Source organism: Trichogramma pretiosum, unplaced genomic scaffold (assembly GCF_000599845.2).
Source record: "Trichogramma pretiosum strain Unisexual culture from Peru unplaced genomic scaffold, Tpre_2.0 scaffold27, whole genome shotgun sequence".
Taxonomy (NCBI): Eukaryota; Metazoa; Arthropoda; class Insecta; order Hymenoptera; family Trichogrammatidae; genus Trichogramma; species Trichogramma pretiosum.
Genome location: NW_019641694.1, coordinates 719,729 through 731,467, shown reverse-complemented (window position 1 = coordinate 731,467; position 11,739 = coordinate 719,729). Strand labels below are relative to the sequence as shown.

Here is an 11,739-nt window from a genome sequence, read left to right as displayed (position 1 = left end):
ATGCGCGTTTACGTATTTTTCTTTTTACAAGCGCATACACAATCGTGCTCGCATTTCCTTATATACAGGCCAATTTGTTTATCCTATGAGAACAATTTTTCCGTCGGGGAAAAGCGCGTTTTTACTTGCTAAGAGTATGCACAGCTTGTTCGAAGAATAAATCGTAATAGTTCCATTTTACTTGCGCAATGAATTCAATATCGAAAAATTTGAAATATTTACGGCTCTGAAAAAATTGAAAACTGACACGCAGTCTCGTTGTCAAGCTGAACTTTTTACAAGACGCTATAAAAACCCAACCTTGCTGATATTTCCATCGAAAAATGTGTATCTTTTTTTCCCCCAACAAAAACAATCACATCGAAATCGAGCACACAAACTACTGACGTCTCTCCCTTCAAGTTCACTTTGAAATAGTAAAAACACTCGAAAGCTCGGGTGTGTGTAAGCTTCGTACGTTTCAAAAAGCTCTCGCCTGGAGAATAGCCTCTCACTTGGTCATATAAAAAAAGAAAAAGGTATATAATATCGGTCATAAACGGACTTTTTCCTTCAACAACGTGACGTGGAACTTTGCTCGTCTCTTACTAGCCATACTCTTGCAGAATACTTTTTTCTCGGTAGAAGGCAAGGGAATAAAAGTTATCTGCTACGGTGATGTAGACTCCTTCCGTTATTTAACATTTATATTCGCGTCTAGACATTTTTAGCAGTTGCGAAATAGTATACATTTGCACCTTGTCCAAGTAATTAGAAAAAAAAACTAGGCGAGAGAAAAAATAAATTGTCTTAATTAGGCCCGAAAGCTTACTCGACACAAGCACGTGACTGGAAGAGCTCTTTTAAATCAAACGCCGAGAGAAGAAATTCGTTTCTAAAAGTGCTACTGCTGCGCGTTGGCGAGCTAGAAACTCGCTACATAAAATTCGCCAAGATATAAGCAAAAGAATTATGTACACTCGCGAGTAAGTATGTATGCATGTGTCAGGTCAGACACATATGATACATAAAACTGGCAATTTTCCGGCGCAACAGATAAAAAGCTCGCTTCGCAGAGGCGCGCGCGAGAGAAAGAGAGAAAGAAAAAAGTACCTATCTCTTTTTCTTTCTCGACATCACACTTTTTCCTGCGAGTGTATCTTCTTCTCAGCCAGGTAAAGAAAAAGAAAGAAAGAAAAGTTGCCTGGGTGCTGAAAATGTATACACACAGACACGCGCGCGCGCGAAAACGGACTTTTGTACGCATCGTGTATTTCACTACCTTAGCTCTTAGAGAGTGAGTGAATTCGCCTGAGCTTTTTTTCTACTGCATAGCTAAAAGATATAAAAAAAGAAAATCTGACTTAAAAATAATACCTAGAAAAGAAATTTGACGAACTCATTCGTATCAATCATTTGAATGTTTAAAGTCAGCTTTCACTGAGGAGAAGAAAAAAGTAACGGAAGAAATGGTGACAAAGCAGCGTTGCTCGATGAAGACGTCCAAAGCGATTTGTCTTCATTTTTTCCTCAGTCGGGCTCTATTTTTCACCAGGGCTTCGACACAATACAATTTATACATAAAATATTACATCCGTCATTATATTGGATTAGACCAAGCGGAAAAGCAAGAATCAACAGGCTATTGTGTCATGTTGCGTCGAAGATAGCAAGAAAAGGCACTGTGAGTGTGATAGAGCGTAGGATTCGTCTTCCTTGCTGCACTGTACAGCTGCTATTCAAAATGGGCCACTGTGCATCGGGAGCGCGACTATCTCGAAGATGTCAATGGGGGCTATGGCTTTCGGCCTTTCGCTCGCGTCACTTTATATTCAAACGATGTCTCTCATTCAGCGGCAAAAGTGATTCATTCTCGCAGCCTTGCATAGATATACATATTTTACGGCTTGAGTGAGTATTAAATTGTTTTGGGATTATTGTAATGACGAAAGTCAGACGGCGAGGATTTCATGCGTTTCAAAGAGAGAGAGCCTCTTATCTCTCAAGCTCACTCTCGGCCAACTTTAATTCGTATAGTTGCAAAATTAACGCGTCCAAGTTTCTACCCTCATCTATCGATTTATATAAAGCGAGTTATGTCTTGACTAATAATATGCCGATAGTTGTAGGGTAGTCAACTAGATAAATTTACATGGAAGATATTTTAGATGCTATTAGTGTCGGTGCAATAATTACTAATACATATCGACTAACGAAGAAAGTAGGGAACAAGCTGATCCCAAGTTGTACTGTGCAGTCGCAATGGCATATTTAACGATGGAGCAAATGCATGAGCAATTAACGTCTCTCTTTTGCGCCAGTACAAGCCAGTAGACGCGCCGCAGTCGCAGCAACATCTCTTTACCTTTTATACATATAGGCTAAACTTGTATATTGAGCATTATGCGTAGGCAGTGAGCATATAGCACTATAAACGTAGTCTTACTTTTCACTGCTGCTGCTATATACTCACTGCGTTGCGCTACGTGTAGCTCTTTCGCCTTACCACTTAATCATGCTCCAGTAATTGCTGCTGATATTACAGTTAACCGCTGTTGCATAGCCCCCCCCCCCCCTCCTTTTGCCTCTCTCCTCCCCTCCCCCGTCCAACCCTCTTCCACTCATCTTTCCCTCGTATATAACGCACGTACGGTACTGCAGCATTGTGGATTCAAAGTCTCGACGCTCGCCTCTATATAGGAAATTCACGCTTTGCATATCATAATGGGAAAGAGAGAAGAGATAGAGGAGAAGATTTTTTTATTATTCTTGCCTTTCCTTCTTCTTTTTTACTTACTCTATACTCCTCGTACCCCTTAGCTCTCTCTCTCTCTCTCTCTCTCTCTCTCTCTCTCTTTTTCTCTCCCGGGGTAAAATAAATTTCCGCAAAGACATGATTCATTTTGTTAATCTGCTAAGTGTGTATTGCGTCCACAAACTGTCAACTGCTTTCTCATTTTCTTCTCTCTAGCTTATATTATTTCCAAGTTTAACACATTTTCTGAACATTATAAAGTGTCATTTTCTTTACGCACATAATTATCTGTTGCTCCTAAAATTTCACGTCGAAAGTCTGAAATGATAAATAGACGTACTCATGTAGCGCGTGGGGTCATTTAAATGCAAATCATTACAATCAGTGGAGCGTTTCAACGAGTCCTGGAACATATAATAATAGTTTTTTTCCGAACTCGAGTCGAAATTTGGAACCTGAAACTTTGCTCAATTATGCGTATTGAATATACATGGACGAGGGAGCGAGAGGTACGAGGCGACATGCTGATTAAAAGTTGACGGAATCTCAAAGTTTTTTCAGTTGTAACGCGCGTGGGCTGTTAAAAAAAATAATCCGCCCGCCGTCGTAGTTGAACAATGACACATACGCAGATGAAAGGACCAATTTATTTGTTTCCGTCGTAAAAGTAACATAGCAATATGCATATAGACAGACTATCTGGTCTTTGTTTTAAAAATATAATTATATTAATTATATAGAAACTCGATCTGTTCAATGAAATGCATTTAGTACATCGTCCTATACGATCAGCAGATAAGCAATATTCAATTGAAATATTGATTTTATCCAACCGACGAAATATGTATTACTACTTTTTCCGAAGAGCGGATTAAATTTTAATCAGATAAAACTTTAATTTTTTGTCGTAGATCTCTATGTGTTCCATGAATGACCAAAGAATTCTACTTTATATCAGCACAGTTTTCCAAATTAAATTAAATCATTCCGAAAAATTCATAACATGCCTCGCAAAAGTTTAATTATTCATAAAAATTTTTCATAAACTGATTCTTTTGATTTATCTATATGAACTAAAAATATGACGAAGATAGAAAAATTGTTTCATAAAATTTGAATTAGAGAAAACTCCAGGAACATTGAAAAATTTTAAAAATGTTTTCCGACGATTTTTCTCTTTTTTAGTTACATTTGAAGGAGCAGGAATGAAATGCTAAGCAATTTAAAAAATATCATGCTGCGTTACGTGAAAATAAATCGTGGAGGTGCATAATTTGAAAGGATTATATGAATTTAATTTGAGCAGTACCATCGTGGCCCTTTAAGAGACTTTCGTTAAGCACATACGCTGCGATAAATATTCAAAAGCCCGAGTAGATAACATCTATCTACGATTTAATATGTATGGAGTATATCGAGAGCGAGAGAGGGAAAAAAGGTAATAATTATTCGATGTCAAACGCGCGCACGCATTCGCTAGGCGCAAATAACTTTTTTGATATTTTAGTTTGGGAATCTCAATGCGGATGGATTGCAACTTCTGGCATACGTGCAGATACAAAGTAAAGGTAATACACAAAGCTGGGGCGATTTATTAATCGAACCCACGCGTATATTACTTTAGCTTCGTAAATATATTAAGTCTCGCACATTCGCGAGCTGCATTATATCGATTACTAATAGCCTTAAATTTTAATTAAAGCCTCCGAGCTAGACGTGTTTACACACACATACACACACAAGCGTCATTAATATATAATCCAATTCATGACGAGAAACGAGTGAGAGACATAGTTGAGTCTAAAAAGTGAAAGATGTCGCGCTGAGGCGATAACTAAATGAAATTAAAATAACTGATGATAGCATGTATACATATTCATAAAAATGAAGGCGAAGCTCGGCGCACGCGTTAATGCGCTTGAAACGAGCTGAAATAATGTACACACGCTTACGGCCCAGTAAGCTCAATTAAGCCGCGGGTCTATATAAGCCTTTGGTCTCGCGCACACACACATTTTGCGCCGTTAAAATGTGTTACTTCTTGAAGTATATTACGCCGCTGAGAGAGCAGTTCTGCTATGTATACGCGTGACTGCTTATGTATACTTAATATACGAGCTTTGCGTCGACGACGAAATTCAGAACTCTGGCCGACGCAATGCAACGAACTTTAACCGAATAATAAAACGAACAAAAAATGAAAAACGGTGCAAGGTGAAGTAAAAAAAAAAAAAAAACAAACCGCATCTTGGTAAAAAATTGACAAGCAGCGCATGTATAAATGTATGGTTGCAGTATAGGGAGCATTCTTGGCGCGCGACTAATGATGCGGTTGCTGTCGTGCGCGCCCGCCTGCGTACACATCCATGTGAATTCCACAGTGTTCCTCCGAGAAATTATATGCACCGCTTGTTATTTTATCTGGATTTTATGCAACTATGCAGCCATCGAATTGCGGTACTCGAGGGCGGAATCGCACGAGTATCGACACAATGCTTGCCCGAGTATATAACTGCGAGATTCTCGCTCGCTTCGAGCGGAAAATAAATTGAAGAGAAAAAAAATTATAAATTCAATGCCGTTCAATTTAGAGAAAGTGTGACGAATGTCTATGCATTAAGAAGATGGATTTTTATCGATTCCGCTCACGCACTCGTAGGTGTGTATCCAATAACGTAATGACGTTATTTCGCCTTTATTCGATTTATTTATGATGTGTGTGTATGTGTGCCTCGCTGCAACTATATTGCCAGCTAGGATCCTTACGCGCTGGCATAATATTTTTATAGTATATATAGCGTATGCCCAAGTCAAACCTTATTTGCCAGTGATAAATGTTTGCCTCGACACCGCTCAAGTTTCGTATACGCTACCGCCTGCTCCCGCTCTATCGAGACTACTCGATTTTCCACGTTGACGCGCGCGAGATTTATTTTCCCTTCTTTCGCTCGCCCACCGTATATAAGACGCCCGTCGTCGCAAATGTGTCTCTGGCTTCGCTTACTCTGCATTTACTGCATCTTACTGCGCATATGATTTATGTCCCCCCCTATGCACGCGGCTCGAGAAAAGTTGACTGAAAAAAGACAATATACAAACTGGACGTCGTATACGCACGCACAGTTCCTAACACACTATATTGACCCACTTGTTATCTATAGGAAAAGTAAAACCAAGTGGAGCTATGTCGAGCCAAAGGGAAATGGATTTTCGGTAAAAGTTGGCCACGAGAGTGGAGAAGGCAATTGCGCATACCTATGCATTGTCCTATAGTCAACGTGCTGAAATCCAAGACGATGAAAGTGGACACTTTTACGCAAATGGCATAGAGTAGGCTTGCTTTGTATGTCCACGTAGGCAGACAATTGTCAATAGGCTACATCAGCAACAAGTGATCAAGTTGGAGGCCCTCGTTTGGCCAGCTCTCGAAGGTGATTGACGCTCTCGGCTTGTGTCGAATCGTCTTGTGTACGTATTCTCTCGTGATCGCGCGGAAAGAGTGAATCAAATAATTTATGAAAGAAATGACACACAGCCGCATAGACACGCTCGTGGCGGAGCGATAAGAGGATTAACCAAGTTTCAAGGCGAAAGCTTTCAACGATTCATATCGTAGGTACACATATAGCTCGTTCGCGACATATACGCTTGTCGCGCGGCTGCATGCTTGCGCGCCTACGTAGTATATGTAGCAGCTACGCGTCTGTGTAAGCGAGAAGTACTCTCGTGGATTAAAAGCATGAAATACAGTGTGCCACGTAGCATATATATGTGTGTGTGCATGTAACGGCAATCTTGCCTGCCAACCTTAAACCTCTTATGCGCTATATAATATACATCTCTCGCTCTTTCCTCTCTCGCGCGGTCAAAGTCATTTTGGCTTGGATGAATTATGAATTTATCGAGGATACGAGCTGGATATGTTCGCGAAAACTTGCTCGACGCACAAAGACTTACATTCAATGATTATCTATACGCTGCTCTTTTCATAATCTACAATGGCCTGCTGAGCTTTTGCATAAAAGTATAGACGCTTTAGTAGCCGAGCGCGTGTAGGTGTATCTTTTCTTTATTCTCTGCCCGAGAATAAATTAAAAATTTACTACAAAAGATCGTCGACTTTTTTTGCGCGTACTCGAATATAAGTCGAAGAGTGGCCAAGTGTTTAGGTAGACGAGCGACGATTGTGTAGCAGCTGCTGCTCGGTAGCTCGGGCGTGTGTGCGTGCGGTAGCGCCAACTTTTAAATGCTGTACCTTATAGCGCATTGTGAAAGGAAAAAAGAAAGAGAAAAGAAAGAAGGAAAAAAGGCGGCGAGCAAAGGTCAAGAAGCTTTCGGTTCTTCCAGCGTCTGACTCACCTGCTAAGTTGGCCGCGTCAGGTACGAAGAATCGCGTCCGAGCGAATCCGCAGCCGTACTACTTGGAATTGCCGATGCAATTCACAATTCATGCACGAGAAATGTCACACTGGCGTCGATGTATCTCTCGTCGTTTCGCACATTACTACGGGGCTACGGGTTGCGGGAGACGAAAACAAACACAAACGTGCATAGATCCACGAGGCTGGCTTGGACCGCTTAGCCCATACCAACGAGAATGGCAACAGCGACGAGATTTACGTGAAGAAAGCAATAATTTCATCCGTCGGAAGGAGGTGGGCTTTTTTTTCTCGCACTTTCATGGCGCAGTACGGGGGATGTCGCTGTTATTTCGGCACTGTTATTTACTGGCGCAAATGTTACTACAACTACTACGTTACTACTACTACTACAACTACTAGCGATGTCGGTTCTTTCAAAGTTTTTGCTTGGCGCGCGCGCGAGTCCACACGGCTGTGTCCGAGCGTCGCTGCTACTGCTGCTGCTGCTGGCGTGCTACTACTACTGATTTGCTTTGCACAGCTGCTGCTGCTGCTACTACTACTACTACTACAACTACTACTACCGTTACTGCTGCGTTCTATGTGATGAAACTGCAGAAAGCCCCGCGCACGCGGACTGGAGCGCGCCAAGCAACGCGCGACGCTCTGCCCACGTACAGACCTGTATATTTATAGCTATGTGTTTATACCTATAGCGACGTACAACCCAACCTCGTGTCGTCCTCACTCACTAGCAGCAGCTCGACCCTACACCTGCACACTTGTATTCAACTGTACGCACGCATACTTTTCCACTCTGTATATGGAGTAGCGGTGCGTACGCTGCGATCCCGTCGTTGTAGTGGTAAGAATCGCTCCCTCCCCTCCTTCTTCCCGCTCCACCACCTCCTCCTCCTCCTCCTCTTCCTCCTCTTCCTTCTCCTCCTCGTGCCCAACCTGCTATGCGCGAACGCGAATTCACCTGATACGCGGCTCCGCACTGCTCGCTTATAGAGAGCTACGACTCGACGCTGTAATATCGAGACTCGAGCGTATGCACTTCTCTGTGGCAAAGAGAAAAAGACTCTTGGATGTCGACGGCAGCCTCCTCGTCCAAACTACGAGAAAAATTGATTTTATCAGATAAATTTGACTAAGCTATGAAAATTACAGATCGTAATGCTTGTTAGTTGACTAAATTCTAGCTAGGGAATATATCATTATTTTTTCTGTGTGCGTTGCGATTTCTTGGGTGACTAAATTTTCACGATTTCACTTACTTTTTGACATTATTATTTCAGTAGCAGCAGCGGCAAGAGCAACGACACACGCGCACCGAGACCTTATGTTACAATGCACCCTCCATTATAAAAGCCATTATATTTCGCCGTCTGTTCGAATGTGTAGCCGGAGAAACTGAGCTTCTCGGGGAAAAGAGGAGGAACACTGGCACAGAGCACACAGCCTTGGTCCATGCTATTGGATTCGGTTCGTTGCTCCGAGATAATATACATACACGTCCTTTATACAAACTCGCAACTCGACGTGTTGTGTACGTGTGTAAATGTGTGTGAGTGCGAAAGATTCCAAGCGAAAACTTGGAATTATATGTATGCGCTGTGGCAGCTGTCTTGAGCAACTGCTATTCTTCTTCGTTGCCACTCGCTCGCTTGTACTTAATTTCTATTCATTTGGTTTGCATGTCGCTTCCTCTGTATAGGGGACGACTCACCCAGTCAGCTCAGCTGTGTGTTTGCATGTGTACTTACCTGCCTCGTGTCTATGTATTTATCAGCGGCAATTCCTCACGTATGACGTTCATATCGAATTTGAACGTGTCAACTACATGCGCCTATATACTCCTCTGCATATATTCATCGACACAACAGTGGAGAATGTTGACTCGGGCTCGGGATCGACTAATCCGGTCTATTGGCTTGCAGCTCAAGCATACGTACGGCCGGAGAACCTTAGCCCTTGTTTATGTATTCTGCAGTTAAGCTCGACTACGAGCTCGACTGATATTTATCATTAAATTACAGTGACTCGTGCACTTATACCCGTGCTTATACACTCGAGTATAACGACCATAATAATAATGAAAAACCGCCCGGACTTTTTTTATTCATGACAAAACTCTTTCATGGGGGCGAGCTGCAAAGAAATCACAAAGTTAAAGTGTGTACTCAGCTGTTACTAGCTTCCTTACGAGTACTCGCGCAGCGAGAGAGCTTCAACTTTCGTCCGAAAAAGTTATTTGTCAAAAAGGTAGACAGGCAAAGCTGTGCATAGTGCTGCTGCAACACTAGTGCGCTATATATCAGCTAGCACACACACACACAGCCAAACTTGCTATTTATTTTGTGCAGAGTAAGCGACGCGTACGAACCGAAAGCGGCTTTAACGAGATTATGTCCATTTTCGCTCTTTTTCTCATTATTCCCTTCCTGCTACCACTACCGACTCTTCCTTCTTTTACCACTCTTTCTCTCTCTTTTTCCTCTCTTGAAGAAAAGTATGAAAATTTCTTATATATATACCTAGAACAAACAAATTAAGAGTAAAAAAACATGGCGATCAGCAAGCGTATGTACGTCTAATAAATGAACGTGTAGATTGTACACAACAATTGGAATGGGAAAAAAGTTCTGGGCTTATAAACAAACGTATAGCGTCAAGCAATTTATTATGTTTTTGCAAATTAATATTACTGCGCGACTCGACCGAGTGCGCTGCTGCAGCGCGTAATGAATCACAGTGCGCGCGCGTCTTTCGCTCGATAATCCACTCGAAAGAGAAAGAGAGAGAGAGAAAAAGAAAACGAGGAAGGGCAGTGTGAGTGCTTGCCACTATTTATTATCGATGTTCTTTGAATATTTTTTACCTATATAACACGCACCGGCATTTTAATTAAACGACTTTTTTTCATTCGGGGCAAAATTTTTGCAATTAAAAATTTGTTACATAAAGATTGTAAGCGCAAAAGTTATAGGGCGAAGCGTTACAATCTTGAAAGATTCTTTAGACCAGAAGCGAAGGAGAATAACAAGATGGACGGTAAAGTAACGAGAAAAAGATTTAATAAAAACTTTCAAAATTCCGTCCGTTTTAATCTCTTGAATAATCTCTGTATAGCTACATATATATAATATACATGTATGCATGCAGTCAACTCTCGGGTGTTATTTTCTTTATCGATCGCTTCGTCTTTTCAAAGTATATTTTGATGTAATGCATTCAGGCGATTAGTAACTTACATCTTCAAGTGCAGCTGCAGTAAAATACTCAATAATAGCTTTCATTCCTTATCCCTATTTACAGATATTTTATCTGCCTCTTAATACCCTTGCATCGGTGGGTCGACAAAAGCGCATGCACACACGTACGTTTGAAAAGGAGGAAAAATTGATTGAAGTGAAGAAAAGGATGATAGGAAAGGAAAAAAAATCAAGTGCAATTGCACGTGTACGGATTTCATTTCGTCGTCTACGTCGTCTTTCGGTTATATAGAGCGAAAGAAAAGAGCTATAGTGCAGACCATAGCGCGCAGACAAAAACGAAGAGCAGATAAAGCTGTGTCGTTTTCTCTATTTTCTTCCATTTCGATTGTGAGCAGTCGCATGCAGCGGCCAGCACCCGTTTACAAAACAACTGATTGAAGAATTGAGAAAATATCCGTACATATTTTTCTCAGTCGATAGATGCGCTTATACCATTTGAGTCGTTCTTATAGCGCGTAATAATGTTGTTAATTCTGGTGCAATCGTAAAGAAGAATGTAATTGTGTCATCGATCCTCCTTATTGCCACTGAATCATTGAGTTAAACGAGATTCGTTTTACTGGTTTAAATGAATGGCACGATGCCTTTCAAACGAGCGAAAAGGGAGAAAATTATTTGATTTTCGTTAAAAAAAGGGTATGCGAGAGAGAGAAAAAGAGCACGACGGAGCTTCGAAGCCATTAGTCGTTATTTGCACTGCGAAATTTCAAAATAGAATAGCAGATTTGCGCGAGAGCAGTGCGGCGCGCTACGACGTAGCGGCATGCCAATTTGTCTCCCTGTAACAGCAGCAGTCGCTGCACTGATGACGAGGCGTGTTTGAAGGAACGTATAACGTACATTCGTGTAAAGTTCCACGCGCCCAAGCTCGTTTTACCCGGGCAGAAGACAAATAAATGACGCTATGTACGTACAAGCCTCGAAAGCTCATGATAATGATGATGATGATGACGATGACGACTACATCGACGATGATAAAGATTCGAGTGCAATGCAAAGGTAGTGAGAGAAAAGCTTTTATTTGTGTTTACAAGTCAACAGAGAAAGAGAGGGGGCCTGGAAAATGCATTATATTCGCGAGAATGGGAAAATTGACGTGTAGTACAGCGAATAAGCGACGCCTCCTGGCTCACGCGTATAATTCATCATCCTTATTTCCCAGTCAGGCCTCGAGTGAAACCTAAGCGAGTACAATAAAGCGCCGGCATGATCCTGCTGTGGCTGACCGTGCGAATATAAATTCGTCCATTGTTTCGCAGCACTTTCAAATAGAGCGTGACCTTAAACACGGCTCATTAACGCGAATAATATTCCGAGCTTGAGCTAGAGCGCTGCGAAAAAGTAGTTACACAAGATTATGGTC

The 11,739-nt window shown here is 41.6% G+C and overlaps 1 protein-coding gene across 1 annotated transcript in view; it reads right to left on the bottom strand.

Moving 5' to 3' along the window:
• The window catches only part of LOC106660593, a 41,662-nt gene extending 34,061 nt beyond the window's left edge, over positions 1 to 7,601 (bottom strand). The window contains exon 1 of the mRNA XM_014383653.2: positions 7,094 to 7,601. The gene's annotated coding sequence lies outside the window, so the exon portion shown is untranslated. The remainder of the gene's footprint in view (positions 1 to 7,093) is intronic.
• Positions 7,602 to 11,739: the final 4,138 nt, after the last annotated feature.